The 24,482-nt window shown below is 38.1% G+C and overlaps 1 protein-coding gene across 1 annotated transcript in view; it reads right to left on the bottom strand.

Moving 5' to 3' along the window:
- Window positions 1-24,482, bottom strand: part of LAMA1 (laminin subunit alpha 1) — a 289,080-nt gene that overhangs the window by 193,551 nt on the left and 71,047 nt on the right. The gene's annotated exons all lie outside the window — the stretch shown is intronic.

Genomic DNA, 24,482 nt, shown 5'->3' with positions numbered 1-24,482 from the left:
AAATAATGATAGCAACATATACACTACTAAAGTGAAGGCAATTTGTGAAACTAAATGATTTATACTTAGCTAATCTAACTCAGTCCCACATGCATATCTTTCAGTTCCCTTCCCCTCAGTTACAAAGAAAATGCCTGTTAATGAGGTATATAGGGCATACAACTATTGGTCACTCAGCTACTATTGGTTAAATTTATAGACTAATAATGATATAATGGAAAAATGTTTTAAGTGAATTATCATTAGCTCAGTGAAAATATATATAAACAATACGTGCTGAAATAAATACTTTATAGCCTAACTGATGCAGTTATAGTGCATAACAATCTGTGGCTTGCAAACAAATGTATAAAACATACTATGTGCAATGTCTATATTATTAATGCTTCTATGACATGAATTACTTTTATTATTTGTATAAATCCTCTAACAAAGCAATGCTCAACTGCATCAAATGCCACTTACAGTACAGGTATGACAATCAATGAAGCGGTCAATTTTATTAACCCTACTATTCTCAAACTTGGGTATCCAAAACGCATTCTTTAGATGCTTCCAAAAAGGTTTAGTACAACAGCTGAACTATTAGAATACGTTGTTTACAAAACCTATTTTCATTATTGCCATTCCAACAAATGGTGTCAGGCCACCAAGACATGCCCATGAACTACCCAGAAATCTGATCCACTATCCACTGTAATTCTGCCTTGCCCAACACAGTTACGGCCCCCCTCTAACTCCTGAGTCCCTAATGCCAATCCACAAATGTTGGGAGGTAGGCAGATATAAGAATGGAGATGATTTATATGATACAATTATTCTAAATTATTAAAGGGACATTGTACTGTAAAAATGGTTTCTCCTTATTGAGTTTTCAGTGACTTGTTATAACAGCTGAACGGGAAATTGCTCTATTAGTTTTATATGTAAATATGAAATAGCTATTTTTGTAGTTGATAACTACAACCCATTTAAAAAGTTAGAGATTTAATTAGGGAGAGTAGATACCATAAATGAGTTTCTTACACCTCTCTACAGGAATTTTTGACCAGTCTTCGTTCGCCAACTGCTCCAGGTCTCTCATATTGGAAGGGTTACTTTCTGATACTGGGCCCTACATGGCACCACAGAAGTCTTTGGTAGTCTTTACATTTCCTAATGGCATGCACACAGTTAAGACATCCAGTGCCTGAAGCAGCAAAGCAACCCCAAAACATGAGTGAACATCCACCATGTTTGACCGTAGGGACTGTATATTTTTTTCTTTAAAAGCCTCTTTTCTTTTTCTGAAAACAGTAGAATGATGGGCTTTAGCAAAAAGCTTTCCTTTTTTTCAGTCTGTCCACAGCATATTCCCCCAAAAGGATTATGGCTTCTTCAGGTAAGTTTTGGCAAACTCCAATCTGACTTTTTTATGTTTCTGTCAGCAGTGGGGTCCTCCTGGGTCTCTTACCATACCGTCCCTTTTCATGCAGATGGCGACGTATAGTGCGAGCTGACACATTAGTACCCTGTGCCTGAAGGTCAGCTTGACTTTGTCTGGAAGTTGATCAAGTTTCTTTATCCACCATTTGAACAATCCTTTGTTGCAATCTTTGATCAATGTTTCTCTTTTGTCCACGTCCAGGGAAATCAGCTACAGTGCCATGGGCTGCAAACCTCTTGACAATGTTGCTCACAGTGGACACAGGAACATTGAGATCTCTGGAAATGGACTTGCAACCTTGAGATTGTCCATGCTTTTCCACAATTTGTAATTGCAACAATTTTCTGGGCGAAGTGGTGCATTATCTGACAGAAATGCAGTGGTGCCAATATTTTTGGCCATGACTGTATACTGTACATATGTATAGAAATGCATGCATATATATTTACATACCTACATATATTTATACATATGTTCCTATGGATCCCTATGTTAAAGCCCTTTGCAGTCCTTTTTTTTTCTTCTAACTGATATCACAGATAACGTTTTATTGCAATTTTTTTTTAAATAATTCTTATTAGATAGTGTTATCATGAGTGTAACTGTACTTATAAATGTATTTTTCATATGTTTGGTGACACTATTTTGACTTGCGTAACAGCTCTAAAGTTACGGTAATCATTCTAGTGTAAATTGTGATTGTGCTCACATGTTCACATTTAATTTCAAATTGTAATACAGGCAGAATGCAAACGGCCACAAAAAACCCGACATCGCTAGCACGCCATTCATAATCAAGCCCTTAATCTTTAAAGTTTTAAGGTCTCTAAACCTGAAGAAGAGATATAGGGCACCATGTTTTATGGTTCCCACCTGTCTTCATAGTGAATGGGAAGTGAATGTAGAGCACTGCTTGTGCATCATCAATCCCAAGCAGGGCCTGTCAATCACCCAGAAGAGAGTAAGAAGCAGTGGTTTAATGATTGCTGCTTCCTACATTGCAGAAAGCAGGCTTGCATGAGTAAACCTGCCCCATAAGGGCTCAATAGCAGCACTCAATTCTGAGAACATGGAGCCCATAGTCACTTTGAAAGTATGAATTGTACTTATATCATCTTGCTGGCACAATAAAAGTGTTATTGCTGCGTACTTTTGGACCTTGAATAAGTATTGGAATTGGGATTGTTATCATTGGATTTACCCAACATAACTTAAAGTGAATGTAAATTTTGATGCTGAAGTGCCCGGTTTTTAAAAATTCAAATAAAAACAGGGGCACTTTAATTCATCAAAATGTACATCTCACTCATTGTGAAAAAATACTTACCTTTTAAACCTGACAGCCGCTCCAGCTTCCCCCGGTCATCGCAAAGCCATTTCTGACATCAGAAATGATGGATCGTCATCCTACAATCACGGCTTCCCCCCGGGGAAATCTGTGTCTGATTTGAAGCCATGATTGGTGGAAGCCGGATTCCTCATTTTAGACCCAGGAAGAGACTTTGCGACGGGCGGAGGAAGCTGGAGTGACAGTCAAGATTAAAAGGTAAGTATTTTTTCACAACACGAGTGAAATGTAAATTTTGATGAATTAAAGTGCTCCTGTTTTTAATCACATTTTTAAAAACCGGACACTTTAGCATCAAAATTTACATTCACTTAAACACTTTCAAGATACCAAGCCCCTAAGTATATTTTTAAAAAATGATTCAGTAACAAAAAGCTGGTTAATTACAATAATATACAGACACCAGAACACAATGAATATCTCAGGATAACAATATCAAAGATTGTCTCATCCAAGGAAAAACAAGGGGAATAGAGGGGTAACTGAAAGTGTTACTGTTTTAAAAAATCTCACTACTCATGTAAAACAAAAATTGACTGTCACTTTATTTATAAAGACCCCATGTTATTATATACTGAAATTAATTCTTGTTTTCAGTTTGAATCGTGTCAGGCAATATGAGAAAACTCTAGAGACCCTGATAAAGAATTGCATTACTGATGCTGCTAGGGTACCTTTATGTTAAGGGGGGAAACAGTCATATTAGGTTTGTTTATTCTAGAAAATAAGAATTCACTATGAGACTTTGATACTCTGTACAAATATATCCACTGCTGATGAAGGGTTTTTTTTTGTGTTATATAAGAATTTACATATGAACAAAGGTCACAATCTGAGTTTAAAAGACAAGGCTAGCTACTGTTTAAATCAATACAAAAGATATTTAGAAAAAAATACTAAAGATGTATTCTAAGTTCAAAAATGCTATCTATTAACAAAATAGTCAAAACAATTAAAATGTATTTTTCTCCATTGAGATGTTCATTTGCATATCCTTACCAAGAATTCTCTGCTGTGAAAACACTGTTTGCTGAGGTCTTTTGTGGACAGATGTACAACTGCTCCAGGTCTCTCATATTGGAAGGGTTACTTTCTGATACTGGGCCCTACATGGCACCACAGAAGTCTTTGGTAGTCTTTACATTTCCTAATGGCATGCACACAGTTAAGACATCCAGTGCCTGAAGCAGCAAAGCAACCCCAAAACATGAGTGAACATCCACCATGTTTGACCGTAGGGACTGTATATTTTTTTCTTTAAAAGCCTCTTTTCTTTTTCTGAAAACAGTAGAATGATGGGCTTTAGCAAAAAGCTTTCCTTTTTTTCAGTCTGTCCACAGCATATTCCCCCAAAAGGATTATGGCTTCTTCAGGTAAGTTTTGGCAAACTCCAATCTGACTTTTTTATGTTTCTGTCAGCAGTGGGGTCCTCCTGGGTCTCTTACCATACTGTCCCTTTTCATGCAGATGGCGACGTATAGTGCGAGCCGACACCTTTGTACCCTGTGCCTGAAGGTCAGCTTGACTTTGTCTGGAAGTTGATCAAGGTTCTTTATCCACCATTTGAACAATCCTTTGTTGCAATCTTTGATCAATGTTTCTCTTTTGTCCACGTCCAGGGAAATCAGCTACAGTGCCATGGGCTGCAAACCTCTTGACAATGTTGCTCACAGTGGACACAGGAACATTGAGATCTCTGGAAATGGACTTGCAACCTTGAGATTGTCCATGCTTTTCCACAATTTGTAATTGCAACAATTTTCTGGGCGAAGTGGTGCATTATCTGACAGAAATGCAGTGGTGCCAATATTTTTGGCCATGACTGTATACTGTACATATGTATAGAAATGCATGCATATATATTTATATACCTACATATATTTATACATATGTTCCTATGGATCCCTATGTTAAAGCCCTTTGCAGTCCTTTTTTTTTCTTTTAACTGATATCGCAGATAACGTTTTATTGCAATTTTTTTAAAAATAATTCTTATTAGATAGTGTTATCATGAGTGTAACTGTACTTATAAATGTATTTTTCATATGTTTGGTGACACTATTTTGACTTGCGTAACAGCTCTAAAGTCACGGTAATCATTCTAGTGTAAATTGTGATTGTGCTCACATGTTCACATTTAATTTCAAATTGTAATACAGGCAGAATGCAAACGGCCACAAAAAACCCGACATCGCTAGCACGCCATTTATAATCAAGCCCTTAATCTTTAAAGTTTTAAGGTCTCTAAACCTGAAGAAGAGATATAGGGCACCATGTTTTATGCTGAGGGCAGACAAGGTTCCCACCTGTCTTCATAGTGAATGGGCAATGAATGTAGAGCACTGCTTGTGCATCATCAATCCCAAGCAGGGCCTGTCAATCACCCAGAAGAGAGTAAGAAGCAGTGGTTTAATGATTGCTGCTTCCTACATACAGAAAGCAGGCTTGCATGAGTAAACCTGCCCCATAAGGGCTCAATAGCAGCACTCAATTCTGAGAACATGGAGCCCATAGTCACTTTGAAAGTATGAATTGTAAAAAATGATTCAGTAACAAAAAGCTGGTTAATTACAATAATATACAGACACCAGAACACAATGAATATCTCAGGATAACAATATCAAAGATTGTCTCATCCAAGGAAAAACAAGGGGAATAGAGGGTTAACTGAAAAAAAAAGTGTTACTGTTTTAAAAAATCTCACTACTCATGTAAAACAAAAATTGACTGTCACTTTATTTATACAGACCCCATGTTATTATATACTGAAATTAATTCTTGTTTTCAGTTTGAATCGTGTCAGGCAATATGAGAAAACTCTAGAGACTCAGATAAAGAATAAGAATTCACTATGAGACTTTGATACTCTGTACAAATATATCCACTGCTGATGAAGGTTTTTTTGTCTTATATAAGAATTTACATATGAACAAAGGTCACAATCTGAGTTTAAAAGACAAGGCTAGCTACTGTTTAAATCAATACAAAAGATATTTAGAAAAAAATATTACAGATGTATTCTAAGTTCAAAAATGCTATCTATTAACAAAATAGTCAAAACAATTAAAAATGTATTTTTCTCCATTGAGATGTTCATTTGCATATCCTTACCAAGAATTCTCTGCTGTGAAAACACTGTTTGCTGAGGTCTTTTGTGGACAGATGTACAAATAGGCTGTACAATGATCTATTGTGTGTCTCCGATGAGATACAACTTATAAACTCTTCTACTGGTGTATTTAGTTTATCTTTAACACTTCCTCAGTGGCCAGTAGCCCTTCATCACAAATACCCACACCAAAATGTAAAAAAGTTTTTGTTTGTTTTTTTGTAATGTTTTTTTTTTCTTTTTTTTTGTAATGTAGGTTTTTTTATTTTCTGTAATTTTGTATTCTTTTTTAAAGTAATGTTAGGTTTTTTTTTTAGTTTATGTTCAACTCATAATATGAGTGCAACCCAACGCATGCAAAAAGCTTACTTTTAGCGCAGTCAATGCTTGAGCGGGAATGTTATTTAGCAATCCACTTGTAATCTGGCCCATAATGAGTTAAATATATTAAATTAATATTATTATAGAGAACTACTCTGGTTATACAGAATCCAATTGGATGGATTGCCCCTACCCTTTCCTAGAAAGAAAAGAATCCTGGATTTGTACATAGCCTCTTTTGTTGCTTGTTAAGAGGAAGACATCACCTACCCTAATAAATTCCATTTATATTTGCTTAGAAATAAATACTATGTACTGAAAAAAGAATCTAACACATCTTTGAAAACAAAAGTACAAAAAAGTAACCATGGACACCAAATATATTTACAAATACTAAGATATGCATGGTTGAAAGAATGTCTGTGAAATCCATCGTAGATATAATGGGATAATGGACAACGCTCAGTAAATCTGTCTGTTCTCTCTATAATGGATGTCTTGTGACTGGTAATCCATAGAGAACACAAATTTATACTCCCATAGTTGTCTGCTCCTCTTGTTAGCCTGTTTAATAAGCAGACTATGAAATATGGTAATATAGGCAGATCTGTAGAAATGTATTTATACTTTCCCAAGAAAATTAACATTCTCCGAAGGTTGACAAAGACCATTTAAATCCCTTAAGACATAAATAGTATCTGTTACAACATAAATTAGATACACAGGAAATTGTATAGTTTTCTTCACTGTAAAACAGTGCTATCTATATTAAACTGGTGTCAGAAGGTCCTGGTAAATGTCCTTTGTGAACTTCCTACATTTATTATCATTGGAACAGACATCTATATAATTTGTTATTTCTAAAAAAAGAAAATACTTAAATGGACAGACAGCATGACCATAATATGCAAAGTCTTAATAAGTAAAGGGAGAGGGAGGAAAATAAACCTTCAAGTATATTAACCCAGTAATTACCAAGGACGTGCCAGGCACGTCCTTCATTGGATGTCACTTAACGACCAAGGACGTGCCTGGCACGTCCTCTGGGCTTTGAAGCTCTGGAAGCGATCCTGATCGCTTCCAGCAACTTTTAAGGTATTGCCGTGATGCCTCGATATTGAGGCATCACTGCAATACCTTTTTTGGCACACTGATGCAGAGAGAGCCACTCTGTTGCCCTCTCTGCATCAGCCAGCGATGGTGCCGATCGTTGGTGGGTGGGAGCAGTTGCAGGGAGGCGGGTGGGCGGCCCATAGCTGGCAAACTTCCGGCCAGCAGTCGGAAATGATTGTCGGTTGTCGCACGGGAGAGCGAGCGTGTGCGGGCGCGCGCCCGCTATCTGGATACTTTACAAATTTGAAGTGATGGATGGCGGTGGAGAGTGGGAGAGCGGAAATAATTTTTTCAAATCGATATGGGAGGTGGAGGGGGTAGGGTATGGAGGGGGGGCAGCTACACTACAAAAAATCAGTGGTTTATTTAAAAAAAAGCCACATTTAAATGCAAAGTGGGTACTGGCAGACAGCTGCCAGTACCCAAAATGGTGACAAATAGTTAGTTGGGGGAGGGTTAGAGAGCTCTTTGGGGGGGGGGGGGGATCAATGAGGTTGGGGGCTAAGGGGGATCTTAAACAGCAGAATATATATTTAAAAAAAAAAAAAAAAATGAAAAAAAGCCTTTTATTTTAGTACTGGCAGACTTTCTGCCAGTACTTAAGATGATAGGGACAATTGTGGGGTGGGGGAGAGATGAGAGCTGTTTGGGAGGGATCAGGGGGTGGAATGTGTCAGGTGGGAGGCTGATCTCTACACTAAAGCTAAAATTAACCCTACAAGCTACCTAATTAACCCTGTCACTGCTGGGCAATGGGCATAATACAAGTGTGGTGCACAGCGGCATTTAGCAGCCTTCTAATTACCAAAAAGCAATGCCAAAGCCATATATGTCTGCTATTTCTGAACAAAGGGGATACCAGAGAAGCATTTACAAACATTTGTGCCATAATTGCACAAGCTGTTTGTAAATAATTTTAGTGAGAAACCAAAAGTTAGTGAAAACGTTAACAATTTTTTTATTTGATCAAATTTGGCAGTGAAATGGTGGCATGAAATATATCAAAATGGGCCTAGATCAATACTTTGGGTTGTCTACTACACTACACTAAAGCTAAAATTAACCATACAAGCTCCCTACAAGCTACCTAATTAACCCCTTCACTGCTGGGCCTAATACAAGTGTGGTGCGCAGCAGAATTAGCGGCCTTCTAATTACCAAAAAGTAATGCCACAGCCATAAATGTCTGCTATTTCTGAACAAAGGGGATCCCAGAGAAGCATTTACAACAATCTGTGCCATAATTGCACAAGTTGTTTGTAAATAACTTCAGTGAGAAACCTAAAGTTTGTGAAAAAGTGAACATTTTTTTTTTATTTGATCGCATTTGGTGGTGAAATGGTGGCATGAAATATACCAAACTCAGGACAAAATGTAGAAACTATTTACCATAGGTGTTTTTTGGTGGTTGTAGATGTGTAACAGATTTTGGGGATCAAAGTTAGTAAAAGTGCTTTTTTTTCCATTTTTTAATCATATTTTATAAAAAAAAATTATAGTAAATTATAAGATGTGATGAAAATGATGGTATCTTTAGAAAGTCCATTTAATGGTGAGAAAAACGGTATATAATATGTGTGGGTACAGTAAATGAGTAAGAGGAAAATTACAGCTAAACACAAACACAGCAGAAATGTAAAAATAGCCCTGGTCCCAAACGGTCAGAAAATGGAAAAGTGGTCTGGTCACTAAGGGGTTAAAGGATTACTAAATACAGTACAATTAAATAATTAATTAACTTACTCTACATTTCAAATAAGCAGAAAAAAAAATTCTGAAAAGTTTATTTCCCCCCCATTTACCAGCCCCCAGTATCATGTGACAACCATCAGCCAATCACAGACTAGTATTCATTTACCCTATTAACTTGTGCACATGCTCAGTAGGAGCTGGTACCTCAGAAAGTGTGTATATATAAAAAGAATGTGCAACATTTGATAATAGAAGTAAATTGGAAAGTCTCTTAAAACTATGCACTATCTGAATCATGAAAGTTTAATTTTGACTTTAGTGATCGTTTAAGGGATTTAAAGCTGAGGCTGGAAACATTTTTTCACAAAACAGCAACATCAGAACAAGGGGTCATGATCTCATGATCTCAAGCTAGAGGGTAGAAGGTTTTGGAAAGGTTTTCAGAATAGGTAGGTCATTCATGAAATAGACTCTCAACAATTGTTGCAAGGACAAGGGAATTGAAGAATTACTGGATACTGCATTAGGCTACCCTAATAAATAATTAACGTTTACATTTTTTAGCCAACACTTCATGCGCCTGCCTATTTTGTTTTTAGTTGCTGCCTGCAGAGCGCATATAAACAGGTGAGACTCGAGTTGAGTTTCTTAACTCATATTCCTTAAGGCGTGCTGCCAGTACCAGCAGGAGTTTTTTTACTTTTCTTTTTCATTTCTTCCACTAAAAAACTGGCGGCAGCCATCACAGCCAAGGCTGAATAAATTTCATGATGGGCTATTGGCAATATATGTTGCGCTGTGAAGCGCACAAAGTGTTGGCTGCCTGCCTAGGGTAAAAAACTTAGTCTGCATGTCAGACTGTATTTTGTATGTGACTGACGTGCAGACTAGGTTTTTTACCCCAGACAGGCAGCCAACACTTTGTGCGCTGCACAGCACAACATATATTGCCATTCCAATAGCCCATCATGAAATGTATTCAGCCCTTGGCTGTGATGGCTGCCGCCTGTTTTTAAAGACTGAAAGCCGTGACCCCAATGCTTGAGCAACTTGGGTTGAAGACTACAGTGATGCTTGGTTTCAGCACACAGGGCAGGGGTGGGTTACATGATGTGCTGCTGGCCTGCCCTCCCTTATTCTGTGCTCCTTGGATGATGGATTGGCGACTTTGGCATCCCACTCAAGCTTTATGAATGGCACTGACTGACTGGTGTGTCCAGATGTTCCCACCTGGAGAAGTTCCTCGCAGCCTTGCAGACTATTAACAACATGGCCACTGAGGGAGAAATGGAGGAGGTAAGTCCACTGTGGCAGTGGCTCTAGCCTCTATCTCTATGTCACTCACACTTTGCCCCCTCATTCACGTCTGTCACTGGCAGTTAGTAATAATAAATCAATTAGATTCAGAGGTAATTTTAAACATATCTGTGCGTGTATATATATATATATAAATAACTCCTCTTCAGGGCTCTGCACACACTTTAGTCAGATTCAACTGTCCAGGGTGCAATTAAGTGGACCATCCAAACAAGCGCAATGAAAAGCACTCGCCGGGTCTTTACAATATAAGTACTTAATTTATTTAGTCATATCAGTGAGGTTTCGGGGCTATTAACCCTGTCTTCAGACTGCATATGTGGTCTGAAGACGGGGTAAATAGCCCCGAAATGTCACTGATATGGCTAAATAAAGTATTTATATTGTAAATACCCGGTGAGTGCTTTTCATTTGCGTTTGTTTATATATATATATATATATATATATATATATATATATAACAATTATATATAATTGTTATGCAGCACAACCATTGTCTGATTTGTTATGCAGCACAACCACTGTCTGGTGTGTTATGCAGCACAACCACTGTCTGATGTGTTATGCAGCACAACCACTGTCTTATGTGATATGCAGCACAACCACTGTCTAATTTGTTATGCAGCACAACCACAGTCTGATTTGCTATGCAGCACTACCACTGTCTGATTTGTTATGCAGCACAACCATTGTCTGATTTGTTATGCAGCAAAACCATTGTCTGATTTGTTATGCAGGACAACCACTGTCTGGTTTGCTATGCAGCACAACCACTGTCTAATGTGTTATGCAGCACAACCATTGTCTGATTTGTTATGCAGCACAACCACTGTCTGGTGTGCAATGCAGTACAACCACTGTCTGGTGTGTAATGCAGCACAACCACTGACTGCTGTATAATGCAGCACAGCCACTGTGTGATATGTTATGCAGCACTACCACTGTTTGATTTGCTTTGTAGTGCTACCACTGTATGATTTGCTATGCTGCATTGCCATTTTTTGATTTGCAATGCTGCCCTACCACTGTTTGATTTGAATTTAGCTACCAATCAGCAAGTGCTGCTCCTAAGCTTACATTACTGCTTTTCAAATACAGATACTAAGAGAATGAAGAAAAATTGATAATGGGAGTTGATTAGAAAGTTGCTTAAAATGTCATGTTCTAGCAATGGGATGGTATGTAATTGTCCAGAGAATGCACAAAATAAAGTATTGGATAAGTAAAGTAGAACAGGGGTAAAGAACATCCGTGTGTGGCTACAGCCTGACTTCTCAGCGTCTCCTCTACAGGCACACGCTGCTCCGCTCTCAAGCTCCTCCTACAGCTGCAGCTTGAACTCTCTCCTTGTTCCCAGCGACTCCTCTCCAAACACACGCTGCTCGGCTCCTAAGTTCCTCCCCCCGGATTCCGTGTCAAGTTCTTCTGTCATCTCTCTTGGGGTAAATGGAATAGTGCAATATGATGGAGTCCCAGAACTCCACGGATAAAATAATAAAAAGTGGATTCCAGTACCCCTTAGGGAAAAATTGAGCTGGTAACAGAGCGGTTTAAAAATGTGAAAATCTTTATTGGTAATCCATTAAAACGGCTAAGACTCTAGGGGTAAATGGGCGAGATAAGTTTGACCGGTTTTGGTCACTAAGACAGTAGTCATAAACTAAAACAGTGCAACAAGTGCACGCTATTTAAAAGAATCAAGCTCTCCTCATTGGAGAAACTTGACCACACCCATTTTAACCCTTTATAACAACAATTCTGGATACAGAAAGCATATATAAACATATGTGGCCATGCAAAAATATATGTCTATACATAAAAAAAATTCAAACAGTAATACAAACCATATAAATGAGGTCACAGAAAATATATATCTACACGTATGCATGGACAGGGACCCAGTTATATCCTATAGTTATTAAAAGAGTATGCAAATGCTATACAAAATTAATTAAGTAACAAGTTAAATTAACAATGTATAATCATAACTCAGAAAAAATAACTGATATAGGCAACGGGTATATCTAAACTAAGACACCTAAACAGGGTTCCCTGTATGATGACCATTCACTTATTTAATTTAATTTTAAATAGCCCGGGTACCATAAACACATGATAGCTGAGTAGCTTTAAGCATAAACTAAGTTAACAATTGTGTATATACTTTATTTTAATTTATTTCATTTTATTGTGTACCCTGGCATACAAAACACCTATATAGGTATGTGGATTAAAATTTGCTTTGCTCGAAAGGGACAAGGAAGCCCATAATGGAGAAATGCAACAAAGATATAAGCTTATATGTTAGCATAAAAACCCAATGTATCTATTCTAAACTAGTGCTTTGAAAAAAGTGATGTTGGAAAATAAGAGCAGGAAAAAGGGATGATAAAATGGGTAATAAAATTGAACCAAAGATACTACTATGTCTCCTAACACAATATTCCCTCATCTATAGATATATTACTGGGGTATATTATTATTAGGGCAATGTCTGGGATAGCTCAAGGTGTTAGTGGTGCCAGTAATTTATTAAATCAAATTCTGAATTGAACCCCACAGGTAGCAGGCTACCGCGTTTATGAATCCAGTATATTTCTTGCCTAGATAATATCTGGAATTTGTCTCCACCACAAGGGGGTCTCAATACCTGTTTGATTGCCTGCCACCTGAAGGATCCAACATTGCCATTATGAATGTTTGGAGAGTGCTGACACCGCTCTATCATGACTGATATGAGAAAGGTGTTCTTTGATTCGGGTACCCACAACCTTCGTCTCGGCCACCTCATCTGAGGTGTTTGAAACTAGGGGGTGTGTGAAATGTTCTAACAAATTTGTGATTTACCTCATAGAGTGCACCCTGTGCTCTCGGCAATACGTGGGTAGAACCACAAGAGAAATGGGTAGCCGAATCAAAGAACACCTTTCTCATATCAGTCATGATAGAGCAGTGTCGACCACTTCTGCCGGCTTCATTGAGGACATCTTGCCGCTTGGATGAATACTTCTCCCGGTATGCGAATCTTTGGGGGTTAGTGTTATGATTTTTTAAGGGTGTATTGGGTGGGTTTATTTTTTAGGTTAGGGCTTTGGGCAGCAATAGAGCTAAATGCCCTTTTAAGGGCAATGCCCATCCAAATGCCATTTTCAGGGCAATGGGGAGCTTAGGTTTTTTTAGTTACGCTTTTATTTGGGGGTTGGTTGTGTGGGTGGTGGGTTTTACTGTTGGGGGGTTGTTTATATTTTTTTTACAGGTAAAAGAGCTGATTTCTTTGGGGCAATGCCCCACAAAAGGCCCTTTTAAGGGCTATTGATAGTCTAGTTTAGGCTAGGGTTTTTTTATTTTGGGGGGCTTTTTTATTTTGATAGGGCTATTAGATTAGGTGTCATTAGTTTAAAGATCTTGTAATTTGTTTTTTATTTTCTGTAATTTAGTGGGGTTTTTTGTGATTTAGCTAATTGTATTTAATTTATTTAATTGTATTTAATGTAGGGAATTTATTTAATTGTAGTGTAGTGTTAGGTGTTAGTGTAACTTAGGTTAGGTTTTATTTTACAGGTAAATTTGTATTTATTTTAGCTAGGTAGTTATTAAATAGTTAGTAACTATTTAATAACTATTCTACCTAGTTAAAATAAATACAAACTTGCCTGTAAAATAAAAATAAAACCTAAGCTAGATACAATGTAACTATTAGTTAAATATTGTAGCTAGCTAAGGGTTCATTTTATAGGTAAGTATTTAGTTTTAAATAGGAATAATTTAGTTAATGATAGTAATTTTATTTATATTTATTTAAATTATATTTAAGTTAGGGGGTGTTAGGGTTAGGGTTAGACTTAGATTTAGGGGTTAATACATTTAATATAGTGGCGGCCACGTTGGGGACGGCAGATTAGGGGTTAATAAGTGTAGGTAGGTTGCGGCGACATTGGGGGGGTGGGAGTTCGCTACAATTCAACCCGATCGAGTACGATTGGGTTGATTGACACCTCCTGCTGGCGGCTGATTGGCCGCGAATCTGCAGGGAGCGGCGTTGCACCAGCAGCTCTTGTGCAATGCTGAATACGGAGAGCGTATTGCTCTCCACATTCAGTGAGGTCTGTCGGACCTGATCCACAATGTCGGATCAGGTCTGACAGACCTTTGATAAATATGCCCCAATGTGTTTAGACGGTATTCTACTCACACTTTTTTTTGTTTTACGTTTTCAGATGTTTTAGTTTTCGATAATGCAAAGAATATAATGAAAATGACATTTTTTGTTGTTTTCTTTGATTCTTCCGAAAAAAAAACAAATGCACATTTTATATATATATATATATATATATATATATATATATATATATATATATATATATATATATATATACACACACACACAGATATATAAAGAGAAATATCTATGTAAAAGTACAAAGAACATTTTCTTCTATGTGAAGAATGTTTAAATATATTTGAGTGGAAAGTGTGTATGTATGTATGTATGTATGTATGTATGTATATATATATATATATATATATATATATATATATATATATATATATATATATATATATATGTGTGTGTGTGTGTTTGTGCAGATACTGTAAACAGAAACCTAAATAATCCATAGAATATATATATACTGTATATATATTTATTTTTTTACAGTATGTATATATAATATTTCAATAAAATGCCTTAAGATAAATATTATTTCTGTGAAATACTAATCACAGTATGCATATTTTACATTCCTATGTTCTTCACATAGATTTTTTTATTATTATTATTAAATATATACATATATATATATTATTACACACAAACACACACGCACATATATATATATATATATATATATATATATATATATATATATATATATATATATATGTGTGTGTGTGTAATAATGTTAATGTAAAAAATATATACATAAATATATATATATATATATATATATAAATATATATTTACAATAAAATTATTCCTGTATGTGAAGAACACTGGAATCTGAAATATTAATAACTCCTGTAGGGTTAGCGCGCGAGCGATAAGTGTTTTTACTTCTATGCTCTAAATTTAAATCTATAGAGTGCAAGCATTTAGTGTGCATCAGGTTTGACTTGCGCACAAACTTTGTACTTTCAACTTGTGATATGCGTGCTACCCAACACGTGCAAATAGCTTACTTTTAGTGAAGTTTATGCTCGAGCGTAAGTGATAAATAGCGTGCCACTTGTAATATAGCCCAAAATTATTGCAGCTTTAAGAAAATGGTCAGATGTTCTTTCGTTTTAGGTTTTATAATCTAGAACAGATACATGCTAACATAATTTATATCAAATAATTTATGTTTTTTTCAAGACTAATACATATTTAATGGTATAGAGCTGCGGACAAGGGAGAAAAGATTGTAGTTCAGGATAAGCCCACTTATCTTGAGGAAGCAAATAATTTGCTAGGAGATAGAGCCACCTACCTACCATTAACGTTTAATTCCACTATCCAATATAAAAAAGAATTTTGGAACCCTCTAATGGGAGAAAAAAAGAAAGGAATTCTGAATATTAAATAATTTAATTTTATTTATGAGATATATCTAAAAATTGCCTGTTTTTATCATCTGCCCAAAATCCATAAGGATACTCAGAGGCCACCAGGCAGTCCTATACTGTCCGGAATTGGTTCCCTGTGCGATAACTTATCAAAGTATATTGATTACTTTTACAGGGCCGGCGCTAGGACTTATGGCCACACAGACGAGGATACATTTTGCCGCCCCCCCCCATTACATACCATTCCTTTGCTAGTTAAAGGGATATGAAACCCACGTCTTTTTCTATCATGATTCAGATAGAGCATGACGCTTTAAGCAACTTTCTAATTAACTCCTCTTATCAATTTTTCTTTGATCTCTTAGTATCTGTATTTAAAAAGCAGGAATGTAAGCTAAGAAGCTGGCCCATTTTTGGTTCAGCACCTAGGTAGAGCTTGCTGATTGGTGGCTAAATTCAAATCAAACAGTGGTAGTGCAGCCTAGCAAATCAGACAGTAGTAGTGCAGCATAGCAAATCAGACAGTGGTTGTGCTGCAAAACAACTCAGACAACGGTAGTGTTGCATAACAAATTGGACAACAGAAGTGCTGTATAACAAATCAAACAGTGGTTGTGTTGTATAGCAAGTCAGACAGTGATTAATTGTGTTGCATAGCAAGTCAGACAGTGGTTCATTGCACTGCATAACAAATCAGATAGTGGTTGTGCTGCATAGCAAATCAGACAGTGGTTGTGCTGCATAGCAAATCAGACAGTGGTTGTGCTGCATAACAAATGAGACAGTGGTTGTGCTGCATAGAAAGTCAGACAGTGGTTGTGCATTACACCTAAATCTAGTTGATTATTACTGCCAGTGACAGTGAATGAGGGGGCAAAGTGTGAGTGACACAATCTGAGATAGATCATAGAGCCACCACCCCAGGAGGACTTGGATGATCAGGACAGAATGAAGACACTGGGTGGAAATTAAGACACAAATATGTGGAAGGCAGCAGTGAAAAACGGTCTATGTTATATATGATGGCCGGAGAGCACTGGGGAACAAGAGGCCAAAATGATTGGAAGGATAGCAATGTTTTTAGAAATAGAGGAATAATGGAGTCAGCTGGAAACGTATCATTATGCGCAAATGGAAATTTACACTAATGGAAAATAGATGAATGTTTAATTAAATGGGAATGTAAAACAGGTGATAGAAAAGGGATGATGTAAAACATGTGATCTGGGTGACATTTAGAGGATGCAGCATGCCCAAGCCACACTGAAGCAAGCAAACACAGAGTTTGAATAGGGTGTAGCATATGTACATATGAAACTGAAAAAAAGATAGCTTTTGCTAATACAACTATATATTACAAAAAAAAAGAAGTCTGCTTTGTAACACCCTAATCTGTTACTACTGTATTGGAAATGTTCCTATACTTTTTGTATTAAGTTTTTTTTCCTGCACCTGTTTAGCCTTTGCATCTTTTTTACCTCTGACCCTTCTTCCCAAATGCCCTGGGATTTAATTCATAGGATGTGGTGTTTCTCTATCTGCTCCCTCCCCCCCTCTCCCTCTCCATGGTTACCAGCAGCTAAACCTCAAGTAGAGCAAGTGAGCAACTGGCACTGGCAGCTACATTGTAAACTAATGAAACAAACCAGTGCAGGACCATGATGAGGGAACACAGTGGGTTAAGCACCCAGGTTGGTGCTTAAACAACCTGCCAAACAACTCAAGCAGCCCCACGTATCGTCCTCCTCTCTGGCTGTCTCCCCATCCTTTTGCACACTGGCCCTGTGCCTGCCTGTGAATGCCAATGAAACGAAATGGGGGGTGGCAGCCAACAGCCAATGACAGGGTGGGAATAGAATGTGTGCAGAGGAGGCGTGGTCATGATGTGCCTCTTGACTTTTTTACCTCAGTATGGAGGGTCCCTGGTATTCATGTTCATTATTAATATATATTACCTGACCCTCCCTGGTAATAGCAGCAGAGCAACGAGAGTACAATATGCATTATCTGCATAAACATCTACACAATCACTGTGTCCTGACAGTCCATGTGCCGTACACACATAAATAAGTTTTCACTCAGTGACACAATGCTTGCTTCAATCCCGGCAGGCAGCAGCAAGGCAGATCCGGCGCCCCCCTGCTGGGTGAACACTAAGGCGGCTGCTAAGTCTGCCTAACACAAGCACCAGCCCTGTACTTTTTGCAACCACTAGTAACAGAAACAAAATCATACTTAAGAGACATGATAGATGTAATTAGGTTGAAATGATTTTTATTAAATACAATAGTTTTACAGCAAACAATGAGGAAAAACAAATCAAAACATATTCAAATGTAGGGACACGATTATACAGATGTCATTGTAGAATAATACCATGTCTTATACATGGAACCACCATTTCTACAGGTATCATGACGATGTCACAGTAAACAACAAAAAACCTTAACTAACCTTAACTCCCCCTCAACTTCCCTCCCACCCCCCACCCCCCCGGGTGGTGCCATACAATTTCCTAAGCAAACTAGTCATCCTTAAGTTCTAACTGTTCCTAAAAAAAGATCATTGTTTTCTTGTCTATGGGTATTTCCTCGTTTAATGTTCTAGATCACATGTAATCCAGGAGACCTCCTATATTCCTCCTTCTACCTCTGCATCTCTTAAGTATTACCCTGACCTAATATCCAGTAGTACCAGATCTTCTGAAACTGCTCTGGTTGCCCCTGTGACCGAGCTGCCAGTTCTGATAGGGTGTACGTGTCTGCAATCTTCCCTACCACTTCCCGCCATGTAGGTGCCCCAACTTTCCAATGACGGGCTATGCATATTCTTAAACATGTGCAGAGTATTCTAATAAACTTGTTGATTGTCGTGTTGAAAGGTTTTACCCTTTCGTGTAGCAAAGCCTGTGATATTGTGAGATTAATTCTATCTCCCAGTAAGCTACCTATCAATTCTGATAATTTTTCCCACAGTGCTTGTATCCTTTGACAATCCCACCACATGTGTCGGTAAGTACCTTTTTCTGGGCAGCCCCTATAGCAGTGTCCATTGTGTGTTGAGATAAAGTATGCTGTCCTCTCAGGTGTCAAATACCATCTGAACATTACTTTGATACAATTTTCTCTCATGTCTGCACTAATCATACCCCCGTAAGAGTTCAGCATCATTTCGTTCCATTCACCCGTATCCCATACCTCTGCTGTATCTCTCTCCCATCTCTCTGTAACAGCCAGTTTAGTGTCATATTTGGTTTTCTGAATTAATACATAAAGTCGCAAGATCAGTTTTTTCCCCCTAGTATCTATCTTGACCATTCTCTTCAGTGAGTGGGTGTGCTTGTTTGTGTTTCATGTATGCTGTTACTGCCGAGTTGATCTGTAAATACAAAAACCAGTGTAGTTTTTCTGGGTCAATTTGGTCCCTAATTTGGTTAAACGTAAGCAGTTTGGGGCCCGATACAAAGTCGGCCACCCTATATAGGCCTTTATTCGCCCATTTATCTACTAATTTTCTCGAATCTCTAGGTAGAAGAAACTTGATTGGTTTTAACAATGATTCCGGACTACAAAGCCACAGCCCTATCGCTATCTTATTCCACAGTCTGACTGCTTCTAGTGTTATTGGTGATCTATATGTTCCCACTTTTGGAAGTGCATCTGGGTCCCATATAATGTCTGCTGCTCTAGCGCTGCTCGCTATCTCCGATTCTACCTGTGGCCATACCATATCCATGTTGTGTTTGCTCAAGAGAACCGTCTGTGCCAATCTTGAGGCGTGAAAATATTCTACTAGATTTGGAACCCCTACTCCTCCTGCCTGCCTATGTAGCTTCAGCAGCTGTGATGCTATCCTGGTTCTACCGTCTCCTCTCAAAAATTTCAGAAGATCTACCTGTAAAGTTTCTAGTTCTGGGAGGGGTATATTAGTCGGTATTGCTCGGAATAAGTACATTAGTCTAGGAAGGATATTCATCTTAATAGACATTAGCCTACCATACCATGAAAAATTATGTTTCTTCCACTTCCTTAAGTCATTTCTAATGGTTTTGTAAACAGGGATATAGTTTAATCTATAGAGGTCCGTCAGTTTGTCGCCCACTTTGATTCCTAGATACGTGATATGACTCTTAACCCATGAGAATGCAAAATTTAACTCTATTGCTTTCTTAGTATGCTGTGGTAAATTGATCGCTAACGCCTCGCACTTGTCAGAGTTTATCTTATAGCCCGAAATCTCCGCGTACTCTCCTAATATTTTGTATAGGTGGGGCAAGGAGCTCATAGGCTTAGTAATCGTTAGCAACACATCATCCGCAAACAGCATCAATTTATACTCAGAGATTGTTACTTGCACTCCTGAGATGTCTCTCGAATTCCTAATATATGCAGCCAACGGTTCTATACAGATTGCAAATAGCAACGGTGATAGCGGGCACCCCTGCCGTGTCCCATTTAGAATGTTAATTTGCCTTGATAAGTAACCTGCTGCTCCCACCACTGCCGTCGGCCCAGAATAAATGATACCTAACGCCTTAATAAAGGCTCCATTAAATCCCATGGCCTCTAATACCTTGAACATGAATTTCCAGTCCACCCTGTCGAACGCTTTTTCTGCGTCTAGCGACAGGAATAGAGCTGGTGTCCCTGTCGCGTTTAGGTAGTCCAGTAAAGTAAGCGTTCGTCTAACATTATCAGGGGCTTCTCTATCTTGGACAAATCCCACCTGATCTTGGTGGATCAGGGAGGGTAATATCTTTTTTAGTCTATTCGCCATTACCTTAGCAAATATTTTTATATCATGATTGATCAGGGAGATTGGCCGATAGTTTTGACATAGTTTACTATTTTTCCCACCTTTTGGTATAACTATAATCTTTGCCTGAAGCATTTCTCTGGGTAATTCCCACCCCTCCATTATCCCATTACAAAAAGTAACTAAATGGGGAAGTAATTCTTGTTTTAAAAGTTTGTAATATTCTCCCGTCAGACCGTCGGGTCCCGCCGCCTTACCCGCTTTGAGATCTTTAATTACTCCTAGGATTTCCGGTGCTGTTATCTTTGAGTTAAGGGTCTCCAAATCATCTTCCCTTATGGTTTTCAAATCAGCTTTGTCTAAGAAGCTGGAAATATGAGTATCATTATTCCCTGCTGCTACCTTTTTCCCGTCATATAATTGCTCGTAATAGTGAGCAAAACTGTCTGCAATTGTTTGTGGGTCTGAAGTAATTTCTCCCCTGTGTGTGACTAGCTTAGGTATAGTAAAGAACTTATTTTTTTCCCTTAGTTTGTGTGCCAGATATCTATCTGGCTTATTTGCGTATACAAAATAATGGGCCTTGAGCCGTAGAGCTGCTCTTATAGAAGCTTCATTCAGTAATTTAGCTAACTCCCCTCTTTTAGTGATCAATGTTTTGTATGTTCTCTCAGATAGTGTTCTCTGGTGTTCCTTCTCTAACTGTTCAACTTCTTTTTGCAATGTGTTGACTAGCGCAAGTACTGTCTTGTTTTTTATGGACTTTTCCTTTATTAGAAGTCCCCTCATCACCGATTTGTGAGCGGCCCATGTCATTAGTGGGTTCTTGACTGTGTTAACGTTTATGTCCCAGTATTCTTTTAATGCCTTTTGCATTCTAACGTGTATCTCCCTGTCTTTTAGTAGAGTCGGGTTATATGTCCATGACCGGTGTCTCGTGTAGTTTATGAGTCCCGAAAGTTCTAGATATATAAGTGAATGATCAGACCAGACACATGTCTGAGTTCCCGTTCTTACGAGATTGGGCGCTAGTATTTGGCTAACGTAGATATAATCAAGTGTCGTGTATATCTTGTGTGCCGATGAATAGTAAGTGTGATCATGTTTTGCTTTACACACTACCTCCCATGAATCTACCAGTCCCTGTTCATCTAATGAGTTTCTAATTGCCTTTATGATGCTATTGTGTCTATGTTGTTTACTTGTTATTTTTTGAGAGTCATGTCCTCCATGTGGAGTCATATTAACATTAAAGTCACCTGCTACGATTAATCTTGTCTGTGACCATTGTGTGAGCAATGACGATATCTTAGAAAATAATAAATTTTGTGTTTCGTTGGGGGCGTATATATTACATAGTGTGACTGTGGTCCCTTGAAGGGAGCCCTGGATAATAACAAATCGTCCCTCTTTATCCGTGACTACTCTATCTGTCACAAAATCTAATGATCTATGAATTAATATAGAGACCCCTCTCTTTTTAGTTTCGGCTGTAGAATGATAGTGTAACGGAAAGTGATGTGACCAGAACTTTGGAACCCCTGATTTCGTGAAATGTGTTTCCTGTAAAAAGATTATTTTAGCTCTTGTTTTCAAGTATTGTGTCATGGCAGTTTTTCTCTTAATGTCTGTGTTCAACCCCCTTGCATTGTGCGATAGCAGGATAAAGTTATGTGACATCTCCGTTACTTCCCTCCATCTCCCCTTGTCTCCTTATTTTGTTCCTACCTGAGGTAAACACTACGTGATATATTCTCTGAGCCTCATGGATTCTGAGGATCTTGGTATTGCACCCCCATACCCATATTTCGTTACTCTTATACATTGTATTACCCGGCACCACCCGGAGACAAACATTGAAAAATAGAACCAAACATAACATAAAAACTAAAAGTCCTTCATTTGTGACTAAACATTGCATTTTTTCTCAATAAGGCAGTTACAGTGCTTAACTTAACTATCTAAATATTCTTTAAAGGCAGATACAATTATTTATTCAGCTGCAGTAACTTCACCCATAACTATATTTTTGCTAAGAAAAAAAAAGGTTTTCTTAACTATTTGGAATATTTAACCTGGTTATATATTTTAATTCAAAAGACATAAAACACAAAGAAAGGTCCTTATCGGTATCCAGGTACCACCATAGTCTTTATATCTTCTCCTCTCAGGTTGTAACCTTGTCTCTGTCAGTATGACTAGTTCGTCATTAAAACATCCTGACACTAACTTGTGATCACATTTACTTAAAATATATCTAAAACAAGTATAAACACAAAATATACTCATCTGTCCGAAGTTATGATCAGTCTGGAGGAACAAAGATTCCTGCAGACACTGTCAGGTGTGTCTGCTCCTGCTTCAGGATTTAACATTTTCTGTATTATGAATACACCTGATGCTTCATGTCTTCCTTTTTTTCTCCGGTATTTTAGACCATCTTTTTTGAAAAGACGGCCTGCCCCCTGGATCATTTCCAGTGGGTGGTTTTTGATGTTGCAAAACAGGAGGATCTATTTTCATTCTTCTACAGATGTCTGGCATCTCCTCGGGGTCTTTCATAGATATTATCCTATTTTCCCAAGTGATGTGCAGAGCAAACGGGAAACCCCATCTATACAGGATTTGGGCCTTCCTCAATTGTGTTGTAAGGGGCCTAAGGGCACCCCTTCTCTGCAGGGTCCTCAAGCATAAGTCCTGGTAGAACTGGATCACATTGCCCTGATGTTTGTATGTCGGATTTCTTCGTGCTGCTGCCAATATTTCCTCCTTTTCTTGGTATCTTAGCATCCTGATGATGATATCTCTAGGGGGGTCATCCCCTTTAGGTTTGGGTCGTAAGGCCCTGTGCGCCCTTTCTATTTGAAATTTATTTTCGTCTCCTATTCCTGTGATACCTTGAAATAGGTTAAGCAGATACAAATTCATTTCTTTAGGGGTTACTGACTCTGGCACTCCTTTCAGCCTAATATTGCAGCGACGGCTGCGGTTTTCCAAGTCCTCAAGCTTGTCATAGATATCTTCAATGTCTTGTTGTTGGGCTTTTGTTTGATCCGTGACTTCATTTAAGCCTTCAGCCAATGTATCCCCACTTTCTTCTAGTGTATTTACTCTGGATCCTAATTCACCAATCTCCTGCTTGAGTTCTGTGAGGCTATTGGTAACTGTGTTTTGCAATGTCTCCATCTTTTCCAGAAGCTTGTCAAAATTCATTGATATGTCCTGTTTAGAGACCAGATTATCTAGATCTGATATGTTATAGGTGCTTGATTTCCCAGATCTGTTAGGAAGTCTGCATCATTTCCCTGTTCTCCGTCTGAACGAGGTGATTGCTGCTCTGGGGATTTCTCCCCTCTGGTAGCTTTAAAGAAAATAGGTGCAGTAGTTTGTTTGCCCAAGGGCCCAACTTTGGTGCTTCTTTTAGAGGTCATAGTAGCAGTGTCTAATTGAAAGATATGATCAGCTCGCAGTGACTGCTTATTAATGTCAGCCCACTGCAGTGGATAGTTGTCTTCAGGAATTTGTGTTTCTTTATTTTAAGAGTTATTCCCCTTACTCCTTGGTTCTATAGATATGCCTGCATGTTCATATATATCTAGCAAATTGCTGACCAATCTGTCATGTGTTCTATGTGTTCAGATATTTGTTTTAACACTGCGTGTCTGTGGTGATCCAAATGTTCTGTATGATGGCGTTGTACATTATCGTCCCCCAAGTCTTTTCATTTCTTCACTCATTGGTTATAATAGTGAGTTGGGGCTTTAGCGTTTAGACTTTCCTACTTGTGTCTTAGAGTATGGGTATATGTTTCAATACATCTTGTTTTAGCCCCTCTGCGTACTGTATATATTGTCCAC

This window comes from Bombina bombina, chromosome 5 (genome assembly GCF_027579735.1).
Source record: "Bombina bombina isolate aBomBom1 chromosome 5, aBomBom1.pri, whole genome shotgun sequence".
NCBI lineage: Eukaryota > Metazoa > Chordata > Amphibia > Anura > Bombinatoridae > Bombina > Bombina bombina.
Note: the sequence above shows the minus strand (reverse complement) of the source record. Positions and strands in the feature narration are given on the sequence as shown.